At 41.1% G+C, this 21,455-nt stretch overlaps 1 protein-coding gene, 1 non-coding gene and 1 pseudogene across 4 annotated transcripts in view; 2 read left to right on the top strand and 1 right to left on the bottom strand.

Annotated features, from left to right (window-relative positions):
• The window catches only part of FBXO36 (F-box protein 36), a 98,519-nt gene that overhangs the window by 36,260 nt on the left and 40,804 nt on the right, over positions 1–21,455 (top strand). The gene's annotated exons all lie outside the window — the stretch shown is intronic.
• Positions 10,430–10,501, bottom strand: TRNAD-AUC (transfer RNA aspartic acid (anticodon AUC)). The gene has a single exon. It is a non-coding gene; the product is annotated as a tRNA-Asp (tRNA).
• Positions 14,149–17,040, top strand: LOC115851676 (T-complex protein 1 subunit alpha pseudogene; annotated as a pseudogene).

Here is a 21,455-nt window from a genome sequence, read left to right as displayed (position 1 = left end):
AGATTCCACATGCATGCTGCAACTAAGAGTTTACATGTCATAACTAAGGAGCCCTCCTGCCACAACTAAGACCGGCACAACCAAATAAATAAATATTTAAAAAATAAAATAAAATAAATAAGTGAGGCTGAATGCCCTCATAAATCTATTAAAAAAAAAATGAATCTTAGCATATAGCTTCCAGGAGCCACCCTGAGCCCTAGGACTGGGGAGCTGACAAGACATACGGCATCAAGACCTTGTGTTAAAATCACAGCCCAAATAAAAAATCAAGAGCTGAGTCTGCAAGAGAATGAAGGACAGATAGGAGGTGTGGAGATAATGTGAGTTCCACTGGCGGTCAGAAGTCAGAGGCTAGAAGCCAGGAAAGGTCTAGATTGTATGGCTTGTCAGATGATTTTGCTCAATTCCAGTTTAGCTTAAGCAGAAAGAGCCTGGGATGCTTTGGCCAGCTGTTAAACTTGAGCCCTAGAATGGAACTTCATAAATATTGACATGAAAACTCTCACAAGCTTGCATTTGTGGTCATGGGTATAACTTGGGAAAAGAACTAACTCTTTGAATAAAATGTTTCCTTTAACCTTTTTTCCAAGAAAATGCTTTTTCTCCCCAAGAGAACATTTTATAAATAATTTTAATTTCTGTACCTCATATAAATATTTTTAGGCATTGCTTTATTTTAAATTGTATATTTGGAAATTTACGCTATCATACCAGACGGCAGGCCAGACAAAACTGAAGGTTTAATTGAGGACTTTTCCTTGAATTATTTTATCTTCTTTTCCCTCTAATAAGTGCTTTCCTCCTTTAAATCAGTTTCGTTCCTGGCTTAGGGGAGTTCCCCAAGACCAGGCTTTGAAATGTAAGGGCATAAGATTTTAAATTTCAAAAGCCCAAACTTTGGATGGGGGAGGGAGACGAGGTTTTGGCACAGACAATAGATTGGTTAGGATGTGCAGAGAGCCTGCCCGCCTATTCTACAACCCGGCAAAGCTCCCAGATTGTAGGTGGAAGAAGACATGCAGAGAAGCGGGAAGGAGGATTTAGATGCTGCTGGTCCAGTGAAGAGTCCTTGGCCATTTCCTTCCAAGCTGCTCTGGGGGGTGAAGGTCAAAAACCCGGCAGACTCCCCAGGTAGATTGAGGCTCCAAGCTGAGCAGACCTGCACCCTCCCCTCCCCACCAGGTGCCTCCCACGGCGGCTTGTTACAAGAGAAGGCAGTGACTGGAAGGACCTCACGGTGTCCCCAGCCATGTGGTCTGAGACTCCAACAGGACTCAGACAGTCAGAAGACGCCTCCTTCTGCATCCACCAGCGGTGCGGGGGGGTGGGGGGGTGGGGGGGACGTGTTGCCAAGAGGGCACTGGGAGGAGACTGATGCTGCCCTTACCAGTTACCATGATAACCCAAGAACAGATGGGATGGAGGGTATCTCACCTCTCGCTGACTTGTAAATAATGCCATGGAGGACTCACCTCTCCTCTGAAACTTGAACTGAGCCTCCAGCAGAGAAGAAGAAGGTGCCAAAGTTAATCTAGCAAGTCATGTGAGTGGCGGACAAATAAGATCTTGTACTGACTGTTATGACACAATAACATGACTCACACTACATCTTGAAGAATGAGTTTTTCTAGAGGACAAGGAAGCAGGGGATGCTCTAGGCATTGGACATGCATGTGCAAAGGCATGGCAGTATAATCAAAACATGGTACTTCCCGACAACTTGCTGGAGTGATGATAAGAAATGATACTGGTCAGGGAACAGTATACTGATGACTCATCGTGTTTGCAAAGCATCTTCTACACGGAAGATGCACTGCGCTGTATCGTGGTCTGAACGCGGGTTGGAAAAGAATTCCCAGACACAAGGCAGAATGTAAAGAAGATAGAGTTTATTAGAGAGAGGGTCGCTGCCAGAACGGTGGGCCAACTTCCTGGTAGTCTGGGAGAGTCGAGCCCGAACGTGTGCTATTGATCAGTTTTTATAGCTAGAAAACAATGGAATGGTCAGAGGTGAAAATTTCATTTACTGATTGGTCGAGGCACATATACCTTCCTTCTATAGCGTGGGAGTGGGACAGGGCGGATGCCTTTCCTTATTTGGGACAGGTCCCATTGCCCAGGTGGGCGTTGCCCAGGTGGGCTCAGGAATTTCGTATCCATCACAACATGGTGGGGAGGGCGATTAAGAGTCAGGTAGGGGGTGTAAATCTGACACTTTTTCAGTCAGGGTCGTCCTTTGTCCTTGAAGTACCACTGTCCTTGGAGCACCACAGGCTGCGCAACCAGGGTGCTCCAGACAAGAGCTTTCAAGGAGATGGCTATAGAAAGCATACAGACATGAAAACAAATGCATGAGTGAATATCAAAGCATTTGAATAAAGTGCTCACGATTGCTGTTTTGCTCTTATTCTCCTTTATAATCTGCAGTTTAGCAGGAAAGGCTGTTAGATGTAACCCCGTGGTTATAATATAAAATACATGCACCGTTTGTCTCCAGTGAGCACCTCAGCTTTAGGATAGGATGCTGAAGGAACTTTGCTTACTGCCTGCGTGCTTGGGAGGGCTACATGGAGCACGCTGGGTGAGCAGCAAAGCAGTCTACCAGCTCCTCTGTCTCACCATCTGGCTTCTCCAGTCCTCAAATAACACCTGCCCTGACCGCCCTATTGAAAATGGAACCCCCATCTGCCACCCAACACTCCCTATTTTCTTTTCCTTGTTTACTTTTCTTCACAGCATTTATCACGTTCTAATACACTATGAAATATATTTACTTGTTTTGTTTATCGGCATCTCCCTTCCGCCGGCCAGTAGAAAGTAATCTCCATGGGGGCAGGGGTTTGTCTGTTTTGCCTAGAACAATGCAATGCCCCTAGTCCTTGTGAAATGTGGAATGAATGTAATGCCATGACTTCTTAGCACATCAGTCACACCCCCATCAAATGTAAGTTAAAAACCCATCCATGGGCTTACCTGGTGGCGCAGTGGTTGAGAGTCCGCCTGCCGATGCAGGGGACATGGGTTCGTGCCCCGGTCCGGGAGGATCCCACATGCCGTGGAGCGGCTGGGCCCGTGAGCCATGGCTGCTGAGCCTGCGCGTCCGGAGCCTGTGCTCCGCAACGGGAGAGGCCACAACAGTGAGACGCCCGCGTACTGAAAAAAAAACAAAAAAAAACCTCATCTAGTGCCAAATATTAATTCATGGATCAGCACCATTTGGATTATAAATGTTACTGCTTCCCTCCGGGATTACGGACATTGAAGAGCTGAGGCTTCTGGTCATTCCACTAAGGCAACAGGTTGAACAGATTTAGAGGCTTTGGGGTCAGATAGACCTGGGTTCAGATTCTCCTAAGCAGTGAGTGAGTTAGGGCAAGCTTTTCTAAACTTCCTTGAGTCTTAGTTTATTCATCTATAAAATGTACAGTGATACTAACCTCCTAGGGTTGCTGTAAAGACTGGATGGGATAAAGCATAAAGCCCCCTACATGTGGTGCAGGGTATGTACTCGATGAGATCTGTTATTATTTTCTCATTATCATTTTGGGAGCTGTATTAGTCTTCTGGGGCTGTCATAATAAAATACCACAAATTGGGTGGCTTTAACAACAGAAATTTATTTTCACGTAGTTTTGGAAACTGGGAAGTCCCAGATCAAGGTGTTGGCAAGTTTGGTTTCTCTTGAGGCCTCTCTCGTTGGCTTGCAGATGGTCACCCTGCACTGTGTCCTCACATGGCCCTTCCTGTGTGCATGTGCATCCCTGGTGTTTCTTCCTCTTCTTAGGAGGACATCAGTCCTGATGGATTAGGGCCCCTCCCTTATGACCTCATTTAACCCTCATTACCTGTTGAAAGGCCCTATCCCCAAATATAGTCACAGTGGGGGTTGGGAGTTCAACATAGGAATTTGGGGCGGAACACAGTTCAATCCATAACAGATGCTGAGGAATTTTCAACAAAGTATATCCAATTTTGATATATTTAATAGTTAGGAAATATTGAAATCCCAGAAATAAAAATGTTTTATTGGGTTTTATTTGTTTGTTTTTTGACTAGCAGATAGGCACTGAAAAGGGCGTAGATGCAAGTATTTGGTAGCTGGTGTTCATTTTACAAACAAGAAGAAAGAAAACCAAGGGAAGAGGGAAACATGTGGAGAGAAACAGAAAGAAGACACAGAAATAAAACTATGAAATGACCCCTTACTGAATGGTAGGGCTGTACGTGAGAATGCATTTGAAGAGAACAGTACCAGGGAACAAGAGGAAATATAACTAGCTCCCACTGGAGAGAAAGGAGAGAGAGAGAGAAAAACTATATTTCTTTCTTTTCTTTTCTTTTCTTTCTTTTTTCTTTTTGGCTGCATGGCATGCAGGACGTTAGCTCCCCGACCAGGGATTGAACCCGTGCCCCTGCAGTGGAAGTGCGGAGTCTTTCTGATGGCAAATGTTTATCTAATCAAGAGAGAAACTGTCAGCTTCTTGGTCAGTTGAGTCTGATATCCCCTCCTTCCCTGCCAGGGAATTCAGCACGTGTAGAGCAGAGCTCCTTCTAACTAAAATATTTTATTTATTTATTTACTTGGTTGCGCCAGGTCTTAGTTGCAGCAAGCAAGCTCCTTAGTTGTGGCTTGCCAGCTCCTTAGTTGCGGCATGGTTGTGGGATCTAGTTCCCTGACCAGGGATGGAATCCAGGCCCCTTGAATTGGGAATGCGGAGTCTTAAACCCTACGCCACCAGGAAAGTTCCTGGGGGAGATTTTTAAAATAAGTTTTTTACCAGTAGATTACTATTTTGTACCAAAAGCGAAACCATAGACACCTTCCAATTGTAAATAGTAATTTTATAAAGAAGCAGCTTACAGGCTTAGGGGCAGGTACATCTCTAAATTCACCCTGCAAAGTGGAGCCATAGACACTGGGGCCTTCCTACCTGCTTAGTCACTTTTCCTGCCCATATCCAGGAAGGTTTTGGCGAGAGGGTTCCAGATTGTATTATTTTTTCCAGGCATTGTTCCAGAATGCCTGGAAAAAATAATATTGTACTAATGCAAAAAAAAAAAGAAAGAAAGAAAAGGCTCCACTTGCATCTGTGTTCAGAGCTTTTTTTTCTTGGTTTGATCTTATTGTTTTGTAGAGTACTCTGAATTTCTTTGAGATTTGTAGCACACCCATCTGGCAGACACACTTAGTATTTTGGGGTCAGGTCTCTGCAAAGTGTGTGTTAGAAGTGACTGGCGTGGCCTTGACTCACACTGCCTTCCTACACTTGGGAATGGTCCCACCATCTCCAGACTTAGAAAATTGTGGGTTTCATCAAGTTTTTTAACTGGAGCTGCAAGAGTGGATCTGTGCATCTTCTAAACCTAGGGAACTACGTCTGTATTCTTGGCCTGTCATGTTAACAAATTCCAGTAATAATTCGATAGGAAAGAAAAATTAAGACGTATCTGGTACTCTGCTAAGCACATGTACACATAACAGTTCATGTTAATCCTCCCAGAAGATATGAACAAGAGCAGGCAAACAGAGATTATGAGCCCCGCCAAAGCTACCCGCTAGTAAGTCCTCACCTGGAATGTTCCTCTGGGTCCAAAGCACCTGCTCTGATGTGCTTGAAGCCCCATTTGTGCCTTCACCTGTAGGAACTCAGTGACATCCATCCACTTTGGCATGATGTCCGTATTTTATGCTCTCATTACTTACATGACTCTTATCCCCCCTGAATCAAAAGTACTCATGTTGGATATGTATTGGAAAAAATATTTATTATCAGTATGTATAGTTTTCTTATTTATTCTCTTTCCTTTATGCAAAATATTGTACAAGTTTTGCTTTCAGAAAATCTGCATCATAAGAGATTGTGTCTGAGGTGTAAACAGCCAAGTCATGATGCATGGTAAGGAGAAAATGAGAGTAATCGTGAATTCTGTAGGACCTCCAATATGATTTATTGTAATAGAATGTTTTTAAATAAAGAATATTGCTTAAAGTTGCATTTCTGGATCTCATGACCTAGGAGAGGAAGCAAATCTAATAGCTACCACCTCTGTAGTGAATTTTCAAGTCAAAATAGTAGCTTCTAATCAGTCACCTCTAGAATGTTGATTCCAAGATTTCAGCCAGAGAATAAGGATGGTACTAAAGCATGCATAATAAGCCTGAGTGTGGCGCTATCCCTCGTTCCTGTGCCACTTTATAAAATAAAAATGGTATTATTATTATTTATTGTTTTTAAAGTAATACTTTTCCCATAAAATCTTGTAGTATTACTTTTTGCATTTATCATAATAGTCCATCTAGATTTTATTTTTGAATGTAGTTGGAGGTAGAAGTTTAAATTTATTTCTTTTAAGTAGATGCCTTATCATATCAACACTATTTATTAATAATTCATCCTTTTCTTCTGAAGTTGAAATAATACCTTTACCATACATTAGTTTCCCATTTACATCTGACGCTACTTCTGAACTTTATTCCAGTCTACCAGTATATTTGTTTATTATATACAAATACCATGCTATTTATTTATAATCGCCTTCTATTACATTCTAATATGTTACAAGACATTATTCTTTCTTCCCAAGATTTTCTTGGCAATTTTCACATATTTATTTTATAATATGAATTTTATAAAATTTTGTCCTCTTACCAAAATAGGAAACTGAATTCTGATTGTTGTTGCAGGTTTATATATTAATTTGGGAGAGGGTGAGTTTCTTTTTTTAGAAATTGAAATTTCCAGTCTTAGAATATGAAATGTCACTCAATTTGTTCAGGTATTGGCGTTAGGACCATCAGTAACATTGAATAGCGTTTTTTTATTAGGTTCTGTAACCTTTATGTTCGTTATTTTTAGGTATTTTAGTGTTTTAAATTATTGTGTGTGGGGTACATTTTTTCCCATATCCATTTCTAAATGCTTATATTATAAATATTATATATAAATTATTTATTTTAAATAAAGCTTTTTTACGTATAATTTTGTATATCCAATCTCCCTATTAAATTTTCATGAATTCTATTCAATAGTAGATTTTTAGCTATCCTATCTATTAAAACACCTGCTCTTCCTTCCATTTATTTTCTTATTTTATTGTATTAGCTAGAGAACCAAAAGTACTGTTGAATAAAAGTGACCTTGTTCCTGATTTATATGTCAAGGCTTCAGTATTTTACCATTCAAAATGGTGTTTACCAGGTGTATGGGTTTGTATATATGTGAGTGTGTGTGTGTGAATATATTTTATATTTAAGTAGTTTCATTCTATCACTATTTTTCTTAGGATTTTTTTTTTTTTTTACTTAGGATTTATATTAGGAATGGCTACTGAATTTTGTCAGCATTTGGGGACTTTGATTAATCTAATCCTAGGATATTTTCTCTTTGATTTATTAATGCAGTGAATTATATTGATATTAAATATTAGGAATGTAGTTTAGGAAAATATATGAGTAACCTTCAAGTGTAGGAGGCCTTCTTAATATAGGAAACACAAAAGTCATAAGGGAAAAGATTTCAAGATTTAAGTTTAGAAAAAAATGTTGGGAACTTCCCTGGTGGTCCAGTGGTTAAGACTCCGTGCTTCCATTGCAGGGGGCACGGATTCAATCCCTGGTTGGGGAACTAAGATCCCGCTTGCCGCACGGTGCAGCCAAAAAAGAAAAAGAAAAAAACCTTACATTTCTGAAATGGTGCATACAGCATAAACAATGTCAGTTGACACCCTTATGAAACAAAGAATTATAACCACTACTTAGGATAAAAAGACCTTTTATGAATTGATAAGAAAAGGATAAGCCATAAGGGAAAATAAAAACAACACGATACGATCAGGCAATTCATTAATTCAACAATTTTTTTTTTTTTTTTAGTTCCTACTATATTACTGACACTCTTCTAGATCCTGAGATAATAGCAATGAGCAAAACGATCAAAGACTCCCAGCCTCCTGGACCTAATGTTCTAGCGGGGGGATTCATCTCACAATATGTTCTGGAGGTCCCTCCCCGGCAGCACATGGAGATCTTCCTCATTCTTTTTTAGGACAGAGAATGACAAGTACATACTCCTTTGTATGGTTGTGTGAAAAGTTTATTCAACCAGTCTCCTGCTGCCACACGCAGGTTGCTTCTAATCTTTTTAGCTTTTGCAAATAATACCTCAGTGGAGAACCTCGTTTATTATTAGATCATGCTAAATTTCCCTCCCTAGCTGTTGTACCATAATCATGAGATTTCCTGTTTCTCCACAGCCTTGCTAACAGAGTGTTTTCAGTCTTTAGGATTTTGTCAGTCTGGGTAGATGAGAAACAGAAAACACATACGTCGGTGTGATTTTAATACGCTTTCTATTATTCTGAGTGAAATTGAGCATCTTTTCATGTTTATGGGCCATGTGAATTTTTTTCCTCTGAACTTGGTTTTCCTGTCTTTTGCTCACTTTTAAAATTAATTTGTTGGTCGTTTCTCTGTTTCTACAAACTCTTTAGGGAGATTAACCCTTTGTTGTGATATTAACTGTGAATGTTTTTCCCAGTTTATCATTTTTCTTTTGTCTTTGTTTGCTGTATTTTTTTTTAAATCAGGCTTCTTGCTATGCTTTTAGTACAGTGAAAATTACCCTTTTTAGGTTCCATAAATTTGATAAATGTATAACCACCACCTTATAATAAAGATATAAAATATTTTCACCAACCCCAAAAGTTTTCTCATGTCCGTTTGCAGTGAGTCCCCTTTCCCACCTCCATCCCCTGGTACCACTGACCTGATTTCTGTTTTGCCTTTTTCAACATGCCCTAAATGGAATCATACAGTGTATCTGGTTCTTTTTCATATCTGGCTTCTTTCACTTAGCATAATGCTTTTGAGATTCAACCATGTTTTTGCATGTATGAGCAGTTCTCTTTATTGCTGAGTAATATTTCTTCGTTTGGATGTATTTATCTATTTACCAGTTGATGGATATTTTGGTTGTTTCCAATTTGGAGGTACAGTGTATTATGAGCAAAGCTGCTTTAAACATTTCCATACAGGTCTTTGGCAACTTTGCCGTACAGAAGTTTTTTATATTTATATAATCAAATGCATAAATCTTCTCTTTTATGGCTTTTGGAATTTGAGACATAGAAAGATAATAAGAGGATTCACTATTCTTTTTCTTCTAGTACTTGTATGGTCTCATTTTTTTACATGCAGATCTTTGATCTATTTGTAATTTATCCTGATGTGAGGCATAAATCAATTTTCTTTTTCCAACTGGCCACCCAATAGTCCCCAAATTCCTATATAAATCTTTTAAATCTGATTTAAGAAAATCTATTTTACAATTATTTGTAATTGCTTATAGTTTATTAGAAACATTTTAAGTTTATTACAATTATTTGTGTTTATCACAAATATTCAATTAAAGTTAGAAGTTAAAAACCTATTTTTCTTTAAACCCTCAAATACAACTTACAAATCTAGGAAATTCAATTATAAATCAAGTAATTTTGTATTAAAATTAAAACACTCATTTTCATTGTTCTTTGATTAATGTGTAATTAGCTTATACATTTAACAAATTGTAATCCCTTAAACATTTAAGCACAGTTTACAAACTTAATCAAATTACCTTAAAAATTATAAATTAAAGCCACAAAACTTGTAAATCTAATAAATTCTCTTAAATTTAAATAACACTGACAAACATGATTAAATCCTCTTAAGCATTTCAATCTATCTCATGAATTTAATATATTTGGTTTTCTCAAGTACTTCTGAAATCTAAAGAGACATAATTACAAATCTAACAAAATCAAACCACATGTTTATAAAACTGTAGAGAAACAAACTTAAAAATGTAGATGATCAAACTCTTTTAAACATTTAAACATCTTAAAATCATTATAAATTTAATAGATATTCCTAAGTTTAAACGTTGACTACCAACTTAATCATTTGCATTAGCCTATGTATTTAAATTAAAATGACAAATATAGTATGTCAGATTCTTGACAGCATTTTAAACATCTTAAGGATACACAAAGTGTAGCTTCTAGTTATAGTACTATTGGATATCTTCCCTGCCTCTAGCAGTGCCGCTAAAACGATAATTATAGGGTTTTTCTAAAGCGTAAACCCGCAAAGGCAAAAGAGAATGGGAAAGGCGACAAAGGCAACAATTTTGCATGCTGAAAAGCAGATGACTTACTGGTAGCTGATTTAACAGCCCTGAAAAAGCTGAATTCTAAGCTAGTGGTAGGGAAGTCAGGAAGTAATCAGATTTGTGCCCCAGAACCTCAGAGCAGGGTGGCTCAGGAATGGGCGGAAACAGGTTCTTTTTGAATGCTAGAGTAAAAAAGGACCTTCGAACAAGAAGGATGTTTGACATCCTGTGTGTGTGTGTGTGTGTGTGTGTGTGTGTGTATGTGTGTGTGATCCCATTTCCCTGACCAGGGATCGAACCTGGGCCCCAGCAATGATAGCGCCGAGTTCTAACCACTGGACCACCAGGGAATTCCCAACAGCCTGTTTAAAATGTGGTTAGAACCACCTTCATCTTTGTCCCCTACTCTCCTTTGCACACCCAGCAAGAGCTTTGCCTCACCACCCAGGAGAAGACCAGAAGTTTGGTCTCTGGAGGGGTAAACTAGGGATACAATGGACTCAGGACCCCAGGCCACTGGGGACAGAGGAACTCAGGGCTGAATATGGCAAGGGATTAAGTGAAAATCCACATACTGAACTGGGAGACTCACTCTAACTTCCCAGTGGCTCACAGAAAGCTGTGGGCAGCCAGGTTTATACCCTCCAGGAAGAAAGCTGGAAGATTCTTCACCAGGCTGAAAAGAGATCTCAAGATATTAATAGTCAGGATCCTCCAACCGAAGAGCTTCAGCAGATCACCCTACAGTGAGGTCCTCCTCTGGCCAAGCCCTGCTCAAATGCCCAGATCTTCCAGTCAGCTTCCTAGCACCCTACTCCTGAATACACATGAATGGTGACGAGTTATATCAGGCTTTTGAGTAACGCCAAAACAAATTAACAGTAACAACAACATACAGGAAATGTAATCTTGGAAAAAACAAAGACAATGAACAAAGGCAGAACAAAATACTCATCAGTAATATCCTCAGAAGGATAAGAAAGTTATTGTATCCATGAAACAAGGACAGTACACAATAAAAAAGAAACACTCAGAAAACTAAAAAGAGCTTTTAGAAAATAGAAATATATAGGAAAAATGAAAAACTGCTTAGAAGGGTTGGAGGATAAAATTGAGAATATCTCCTAGAAAAAAGAATCAAAAGTAAATGATGGGCAGTAGGGAAAAAAACGTAATAAAAGAATTAGACCAGGATGTCCAATACCTGGAAAAAAAGAAATTCCAGAAAAAATTATACAAGAAAGTGTCCTAGACGTGAAGTATTCCCATATTAAAAGCTCTCACCAAGTACCCTGCAAAATAAATGAAAAAATGAGATACCATGCCAGGTATCTCAAGCAAAGTCCATTGAGGAGAGAGAAACCATACTTATTTTACCAGAAACAATTTATTATTAAGGATTGTTAACTAATAGAAGATGGTTAACAACTTAAAGGGTAAAAGAGGGCAAAAACTTGTACACGAATGTTTATAGAACCTTTATTCATAGTAACCAGAAACTGGAGCTAAGCATGAAAACAGTAGTTTGAAAGAAAATCCAGAAGTTGTGTGAGAGCACAGTTTGAATCCAGGATGAAAATGGGAGGGAATAGGGGTGAATCTGAGATGTCTACAGCTTTCCCAAAGTGGGAATCAAAAGGAAGCTAGCTCTAAGTCACTGCAGAGCCAGCTTAAGAGCCCAGCACTTTACTGCTGTTATCACCATGCTCTCCACGCCACAGAGATAATATTCTGAGTAAAACATTAAAGACTCAGACGTTGAATATGGGAAAGTTTTAGGAATACCTTCATCTATTTATTCTACTTATATTTTCCATTTTTAGGTATATACAAGGCTAATGTAAATTTATTATATTAAAATTAATGTAATACATGTATTGTGTTAATATAATTTATAAAATTAATGAAGTACAGTTGACCCTTGAACAACAAGGTGGGGGCAGCCACTGACCCTCCATGCAGTTATAAATCCTTGTGTAACTTCAGCGTCTACCCTCCTGTTGAAGGTTTTGCATCTGTTGCAGGGAGGGGGACCCCTTCCAGCGGCTGAGAGTGGGCTCCTGTCTAATACTCGGAAATGAATTGTCCAAGGAAACACACGTGCTGACAAAATGAGAGACTTTATTGGGAAGGGGCCCCCGGGCAGAGAGCAGCAGGGCAAGGGAACCCAGGAGAACCGCTCTGCCGTGTGGCTCGCAGTCTCAGGTTTTATGGTGATGGGGTTAGTTTCTGGGTTGTCTCTGGCCAATCATTCTGACTCAGGGTCCTTCCTGGTGGCACATGCATCGCTCAGCCAAGATGTATTCCATCGAGAAGGATTCTGGGAGTCTGGTAGGATATATGGACTGACGTCTCCTCTCTCCTTCTGACCTTTCCCGAATTCTTCCAGTTGGTGGTAGCTTGTTAGTTCCATGTTCCTTACCAGGACCTCCTGTTGTAAGATAACTCATGCCAGTGGTTACTATCGTGCCTGTCCAGGGCGGGCAGTTTTGGTCAGTGGTTCCCCTAATACATCCGTGGATTCAACCAAATGCAGGGCATGTAGTCCTGCAGTATATGTATTTAGTGAGAAAAACCGCCTAGGGCTTCCCTGGTGGTGCAGTGGTTAAGAAAGAATCCGCCTGCCAATGCAGGGACATGGGTTCGAGGCCTGGTCCAGGAAGATCCCACATGCCGTGGAGCAACTAAGCCCATGTGCCACAGCTACTGAAGCGCATGCACCTAGAGCCTGTGCTCCGCAACAAGAGAAGCCGCTGCAGTGAGAAGCCCGTGTACCACAACAAAGAGCAGCCCCTGCTCGCCACAACCAGAAGAAAGCCTGAGTGCAGCAACGAAGACCCAACGCAGCCAAAAATAAATAAATAAATAAATAAAATAAATAAGACTCTACCTCCAAATACAGTCATTAAAAAAAAAAAACCAAAAACCTGCCTATACGTGGACCTGTGCAGTGCAAACCTGTGTTAACCAAGGGTCCACTATAATTGCTAAAAATAGCATAATAAAATACATGTCTAGTGAAGAATAAAAGAGCTCTTTCAATAGCTGTAAAACAAGTGATAGAAACCCATTGTGTTTCAGTTTCCTTAAGAGTGTTATTTCTTTCTATATAATAAATAATGCTATGGTATTCAATGGATGGTGTATTAAATCTGATGGAACATGGCATTATTTCACATAAAAACAAGTTTAAAGGAAAAGAGGTTCCCAACACAGGAACAGTGCTCTGGCTCCTTCTCTCCACAATCTATTGGTTCTGCCTCCTCCAGGAAACATTCTTGTCACCTCAGGCTGGCTCCCCTCATAGTCACAAAATGGCTGCTGCTTCTCCAGTGATCGCATCAAAACACAACAGCCAGTGCCCAAAAAGGGGCTGTGTTTCTCCTGTGAATGAAAAATGTTGCCTGCCATATCAGTAAACAAAGGATGTTGCAGCCATCAAGCCACTACAGCCATCCTGGATGGTGAGCCCTGAGGAAGTTCAGGATGGAGACCAACGGGCTGCCCACTGCCAAGCCCTCAGCCCCTGCAGCCACCCCCAGCGGTGCATCCTGAGGGGACTCAGGATGGGAAAGAAACAGGATACTGGCCCTAGATAGCTAAAGGAAAGATTTCAATGAGCCCAGATTCTTGCACCTCCCCATACATAGAAAAGTGCTAAATTCATTAACTTGACATATCTGGTTTTCTTTAATTAACAGTAATCTTTTGATGTTCCGACTACCTGCTCTTTGTCACAAAACTCCTATATATCCTGTCTGAGAAGCTGCCTCCCAGGCTTGAAGTCCTCAGAAAGTCTGCCAAATAAAACATGATTCTCAACTTTTAGGTTGTGCATTTTTTTTTAGTCAACACTCCTTATAAGTGATAAAATCTTTCCCAGAAGCTCCTGCAGATTTCTCCTTCTGTCTCATTGGCCAAAATTTTGTCACATGCCCATGCCCATACCAATCATAGGCAGGGGGAACAAACCTACAAGGAATGGCTTAGACCCATCATGTCACACCCCCTGGAGCTAGAGGTGAGGCCCATTCACTGAGCACAAGCAATGCAGAGGAGAGAGGCTATGGGAAAAATCAGGGTTCATGTGGAAAGAGCAGGTGGGCAAATGAATGCTGGGGAGCAACCAACAATGTCTGCCACCGATTCCTAATCACACCCACTGTGTTAGAGGTGCACTAATTCGACTCTCCGAGGGCAGCTTCATTTCTGAGTTCTTAAAGGAAGAAACATTTCAATGTAGTCAGTTTTCCCTTATTAAAAACTTCCATTGATTCCATTTTCATTTCAGCCTCAGACTCATCTTTCCCATATTTAATAATGATGCTTTTATTCCTAATGTATAAAAATTGCTCCTATTCCAGAGGAAAATTTTCAATAGCTGAAAATCTAAGTTTTGCTGTGTTTAGACCAACTGAGCCAAACGTAGACACATAGGGGAACACATGTTTAAAGTTGTAAATTTGGACCAAAAGCATGTCATAATTGTTTATAGTTTAAATGTGCAGTGAATGAAAATAATCTTCATAATTCATTTAAAATACAATATCTTTCTACATTTTGGAATGCCAGTGCTTTGTGAGCTTTTGAGTAATATCGAAAGGTAAAATTACTCGCAGTTTGCCCTTGCAATTCTTGCTTCTCCATTTCTCAGTAGAATGTTCAGGTAACAAAATCCTTCTTCATCAAATAAAATATCTAATTTCATAAACTCTCTCTGACACAATCTCAACCCCACTCTGTAAAATCCCCAAATTATATATGATTTCCAAAACAGGGAGAAATTTGATCTGATAGAATAACAACAGCCTGCAGGAGAAAGCAGAAACAGTCGTGTGCTAAATTACAATCGTATTTCCTGGACAGATGCTTAGAAAGAGTCAGAATGCCCCATTTGGTATGCGGTTATCTGGCAAGTCACCCTAATCCTTCATGAGCAACTTTGTGTATTGACTGGATAGATGGATGACTATTTAATTATGCTGTTGAGAAAATACTTACTGCAAAGAATGTGCAATTCTTAATGATTATTGATGATTAGAAAAGTCAAATACCAAGTCAGAGTGAAAAGCTGAAATAAAGATCCTTGAAGAATACAACTAAGAAAGCAGAACTTGATGAAGTATGTTTTTGTTTTCTTTTTGACCATGCGGCATCTTAGTTCCCCGACCAGGGATGGAACCCATGCTCCCTGCAGTGGAAGCACGGAGTCTTAACCACTGGACTGCCACAGAAGTCCCAATGAAGTATGGTTGAATATTGTTAGATAGTTGATGAGAACAAAGACAAGGTTCTGATCTGTAGGTATTTGGGGGCTGAGTGTGTTATAAGTATGAAGGGGTGACCAGCAAGGGAACAAGAGGGAAAGAGGGAAGGAAAGAGGCAAGGACCATCCTCTACGGAGCTCACGGGCTGGCATCATGTGCCTGGCATCGTGCTGGGCACTTTGGATTTATCCCAGGTCATCCCTCCAAATTCAATGAAGTGGGCATCGTGGTTGTTTCCATTTTGGAGATGAAGAAACTGAGGTCACAAGAGATTAAGACATTTGCCCAAAAGAGACGTTCCTGGTGGTCCAATGGTAAGGAATCCGCCTTCCAATGCAGGGGACGTAGGTTCAATCCCAGTTGGGGGAGCTAAGATCCCACATGCCGCACGGCAACTAAGCCCACACACCACAACTAGAGAGCCCGTGCTACAAACTACAGAGCCCATGTGCTCTGGAGCCCGTGCACCACAACTAGAGAGAGAAAAACCCACATGCCACTACTAGAGAGAAGCCCATGCGCTGCAACAAAGAGCCCGTGCCGCAGCGGAAGATCCCACATGCCTCAACAAAGACCTGATGCAGCCAAAAATAATAAATATTTTTTAAAAAGACATTTGCCCCAGGTAAATGGCAGAGACCACGGTTTAAAGCCAGATCCTTCTAACACCAGAGTCTCTGCTTTTGTCCCAGCAGCAGGATTTTTCAAATGTAGTGATGGGAGTAACACAATCTCCGAACCTGGGGGACCGGGGTGGGGTGTATATTGCCCAAATATACTCAAATGCTGAGATGCCCACTGTGCCCACCTTTTCCCAGTGCCTCCTGAGTTCCTCTCCTGGTGGGCAAAGGACTTAAGCTTTAGGGACCTTCACTGGGTGAATGACAAATACCTCGTCGTCTTGCCATAATAATTCGTGCAGAAGAGACGTCGGGATCAATGAGGAATCTTAGACCTCTCTTTTAAAAGTAGCTCAATTTTCATTTGGAAGGTGAAGAAACTTTTGAAGCTTCAATGTTGGTACAGGAGAGAATTTGTGATGATGAACTGATCTTGATTAAAAACGCTAAGGCTGGTACCTCTGCGTCATTCATCTTACTTGGGGCAAATGATTTCATATGTGGCGAGATGGAGCACTCGTTACCTGATGCTCTTTGTGTGGTGAGTTTTGGAGTCAAAATCTGTGGGTCCGGGTAGAAGCAGATTGTAGAAGCAGCCCTTTCCGTATACCTTGAAAACTATGCAACCAGCATGGGCTCCCAGGAACAGCTTGCTCTTGCCGAGTTTGCAAGATCTCTTCTTGTTATTCCTAATGCTCTAGCAGTTAATGCTGCCCAAGACTCCACAGATCGGGCTGCAAAATTGAGAGCTTTTCACAGTGAGGCTCAGAACGCAAAAATCTAAAATGGCTCGGTCTTGACTTGGTCAGTGGTAAACCCTGAGACAACAAACAAGCAGGGGTGTAGGAACCAACCATAGACGAAGTTAAGAGTTTGAAATTTGCAACTGAAGCTGCAATTACCATTCTTCGAATTGATCTTATTAAATTACACCCAGAAGGCAAAGATGATAAGCATGGAGGTTATGAAGCTGCTGTTCACTCTGGAGCCCTTGATGACTGATCTGATTTCTTTTATTTGTAACAAGTTAGATGCAATTTTCTTTTTTTTTTTTTTTGTGGTACGCGAGCCTCTCACTGTTGTGGCCTCTCCCGTTGCAGAGCACAGGCTCTGGATGTGCAGGCTCAGCGGCCATGGCTCACAGGCCCAGCCGCTCCACGGCATGTGGGATCTTCCCGGACCGGGGCACGAACCCGTGTCCCCTGCATCGACAGGCGGACTCCCAACCACTGCACCACCAGGGAAGCCCCTTAGATGCAGTTTTCTTGTACCTCGGGTATTACACGTTAAAGTGCAACAAGCTGTCAAAAAATAAATACAAGTAGCTCAATTTTCAAATTTATTAAAATGATTCACTGGAAATATCAGAGAAAATATGCTAAATTAAAATTTTAAGGAATTCTTACAGGTCACATGATTTCTATTGAGATACCAAATGATGGTGTGTGTTGTGTAATGAGACTGGCCGCCTGCCCTTCCTGGAGAGGGTATGAGGCAATGAAAGAGAACTAGACTCTTTCTAGGTCAGCCTCTGCCTGGGAGAGGAGCTGGGACAAGTTATTTCACCGTCTGCCGTCGACTTCTTCATCCATGAAAAGACAGTCAGTCTCACACTGCTCACAGGTGATTGGGAGCCTGATGAAACCCATGTTCCAGCCAGATCTAAACCATCGCAAAACCCCTGGGAAGCTCCTCTGTGGCTTTTCTTGCAGCCAGGATTGTTCATTAACAAAACATTCGCAGCTGATAAGATGTTCAAAACAGTATTTACAGATTTTAAGGTTTTCAAAATAGAGATAAATATATAACAATAAATTTCTATGCACTATGACTTAAAATAAGCTAATACCATGACAGTTAGTAGCCAACTCACAAATATTTGGGGGCTACACTTTAGCTTCCTTCAAACTGTATCTGTGATGTGAAATAATTGCATTTATTTATTGCCAAGCTAATATGCTCCTTCCTCCTGCACATAGAAATATTTTCCTTTAAATATTTGGAGCAGGGGTGTATACACTTCTGAGCCTTTTAACAAATGATCATTAACATTGATCTATGTTATTAATCATTTCTGCACAGATTGTTTTATTGGCCACAGAGTATTCCATCATCTAAATGGGCCATGATTATTTAACTAGTCCCAACTATTGGACCCTTAGGTCAGCACTGATTTTTCATGATTATAATTAACCTATGACAAACATTCTTATATAAAAAATGTTGTACATGTCTCTGATAAATTCCTTAGGAGTAGAATATCTGGGTCAAAGGGAATGGATGACTTTAAGGTTTTTGGAAGATATTGCCAAACCAATTTACACTCTTCTCAATGAGTATTAAGGGGCTGGGCTCCCTTTTTTTTTTTTTTTTTTTTGTTCTCACCAATATTGGTTTTGTCACTTAAAAAAAAATCTTTAAAATTTGAGAGACAGTAAGTGTTAGAAAATATCTGTCTCATATCTTTTTCTGTTTTAATAAGTACAGTATGTAGAACATAAGAGTCTTGACTAGGCTCAGTTGTGGTTCTGAGGCGCATATTTCTGTGTACTGCTCCGTGGAGGTGGTCTGATGAGTTATAGTATGCAGGTTGTACGTAAAGAAAGCTTCGTGACTCAGAACAAACCCTGTGTTGAAGAGTTAACAGTGAGGAGGCTTGGGTTCTGGTTTTAACCAGCCACGTTTCCTTAGGCAAGTGTTATATCCTTAGGCATTTACCTTAAATACCTCAGAGGAGCCAGTAGTATGCTTGTCTGTGTGTGCAAGGTAACTTGAGTCTGTGTCCTGAGGAGTCTCCCTCTAGAGGCCATGACAGCAAGCACTTTGAACATTGCCTTCTCAATCAGTACCAGAGGGCTAATTCATTAGCAGAAGAAATGTCAGAAATAATTCTTAATTGGTGAAATGGATGATGTGCAAGATATGAAGCTGACAAGTAAGATTGTACAAGTGTCTGTCTGCCTTTTTTTTGAACAATGTAAGAAGTAAGCTCTGTAGCTAAATGTTTCTGGGTTACGCCCTGTCTAGAACTACATGCATTCCAAAATCTTACACTTAACTCACGATTTAGTTGCTTGATCTAGCTAGAGGGGTAGCTGATTAGGTCATTATAATTTAGGTGCTCTTGTCCCAGAGAGAAACTTTCCTGAGAAGGTTCCTGTAGGGTGCCAGAGTGGATGGGAGGGGGCACCCCACTGAGCTTCTAGAAACATGTTTTGGACTCCTGTGGTGTCTGTCTTTCTTATGTCAGAATTTAATTGTAACATAACATCTGGTCGTGTGGTTGTAGGAAGGAACACCTATCACTTCTGACTTAACCTGTTTGAAATATTTTCCTCACATGAGTCACAGGAAATGGACTTAATTATTTCTGACTTCCCAACTAGTTCTAAAAGTTCTAGATTATGTGTATAAAGAATGTTGCATTAGATTCAGATGACCTGGCATCTTCATCCAATAGCAAGGGAATATTATTTATAATATTTAATGTTAATTAATTATTTATTTTTTGGTTGCATTGGGTCTTCGTTGCTGTAAGCAGGCTTTCTCTAGTTGAGGTGAGCACGGGCTACTCTTCGTTGCAGTACGTGGGCTTCTCACTGCAGTGTCTTCTGTTGTTGCAGACCATGGGGTCTAGATGAGCGGGCTTCAGTAGCTGTGGCATGCAGGCTCAGTAGTTGTGGCTCGCAGGCTCTAGAGCACAGGCTGAGTAGTTGTGGCTCATGGGCTTAGTTGCTCCACGGCATGTGGGATCTTCCCAGACCAGGGCTCGAACCTGTGTCCCCTGCACTGGCAGGTGGATTCTTAACCATTGCACCACCAGGGAAGCCCTTAATATTAATTTTAATAATACTTAATAGAAGGAGATGAAAAGGAAAATTGAAGTGCAGAGAGATTAAATAGATGAGCCAAGTCCTTCTTTGCTCCAAAATTCATGCTCTTTCTCCTGTAATACCTGATACCCTTTGGTTATAGATCGAATTGTGTTCCCCCCTTTAAAGTCTTATGTTGAAACCCTAACCCTTAATGTAACTGTATTTGTACATAGGGCCTTTCAAGAACTAATTAAGGTTAAATGAGGTCATCAGTGTGGGGCCCTAATCCAATATGACCAGTGTCCTTATAAGAAGAGGAAGAGACACCAGGGATGCACATACCCAGAGGTAAGATCACATGAGGACACAGTGAGAAGGTGGCATCTGCAACCAAGGAGAGAGGCCTCAGGAGACACCAAACTTGCCAACACGTTGATCTTGGACTTGCAGCCTCCAGAACTGTGAGGGAATAAATTTCTGTTGTTCAAGCCACCCAGTCTGTGATATTTTTTTATGGCAGCCCTAGTAGACTGATATACCCTTAACTCTCTGGAGATGGGGCAGAAAGATACTAAAGAGGATGATTTTGGTGAGCCTCATGCTGAGAAAAGAACAAAAGTGGCAGGCGAAGGGATTTTCTGAAAGGAATCAGCGACGACAATATTCTGAGATTATGGAGTTTTGTAACCTACGTATGTATATATTTTCCCTCTGCTCCCAAGGAGGCTCCCAAGGCAGTAGCCCAAGGAGGTGCACCCAGGACCTGTGAGGACCACGGGGAGTGTTGGGTGGCTGGGGATGGGGGAGAGGAAAATAAATAAAGGGAGCCCTCTTAGCAAGTTTCACCTACTTAACAATTTTGCGTTGGGTGGAGCTGAACTAATTTTTTTGTTTGTTTGTTTGTTTTTGTTTTGCGGTACGCTGGCCTCTCACTGTCGCGGCCTCTCCCGTTGCGGAGCACAGGCTCCAGACGCGCAGGCTCAGCGGCCATGGCTCACAGGCCCAGCCGCTCCGCGGCATGTGGGATCTTCCCGGGCCGGGGCACGAACCCGTGTCCCCTGCATCGGCAGGTGGACTCTCAACCACTGCGCCACCAGGGAAGCCCGAGCTGAACAAATTTTAACCTCACATGGTAATGCCAACGAGGAAAGAAACCAGAACTAGGAAGCCAAGCAGTTTCTCAGCACTGTCTGTCTCCTTACCCATCTTTTCCCTGGGAGCCCTACAGCAGGAAGAGTTTGGTTGACACTGCTATGAAATCAACATAGAAACTAAGTGCAGTCCATAACCATGGAAATGAGGTTTGCTTCTGATAAACCAAAATGCTCATAGAAGTGAAATGCACTGTCAGCAGATCCATTACCAAGAAGTGTCTTGGGTAATGACACTCTGATGCATCAGTCAAGGCATGATGGTGCTTTTCCTGGCTCTATCCAAGTGCCTGTCTCTCTCCACGAGAAAAGTATCCACTCCTCATGTCTGCTCTGTAGACAGGGAAGGGAGGAGGAGAACTAAGCAATTACTTTGGAAATGGCTCCCAAAGGTAAAGAACCTCTGTTCTCAGGAGCAGCTAGCCATTTGGCTCCGGGTGATTTAACACCA

This window comes from Globicephala melas, chromosome 7 (genome assembly GCF_963455315.2).
Source record: "Globicephala melas chromosome 7, mGloMel1.2, whole genome shotgun sequence".
In the NCBI taxonomy this organism is placed as follows: Eukaryota; Metazoa; Chordata; class Mammalia; order Artiodactyla; family Delphinidae; genus Globicephala; species Globicephala melas.
Note: the sequence above shows the minus strand (reverse complement) of the source record. Positions and strands in the feature narration are given on the sequence as shown.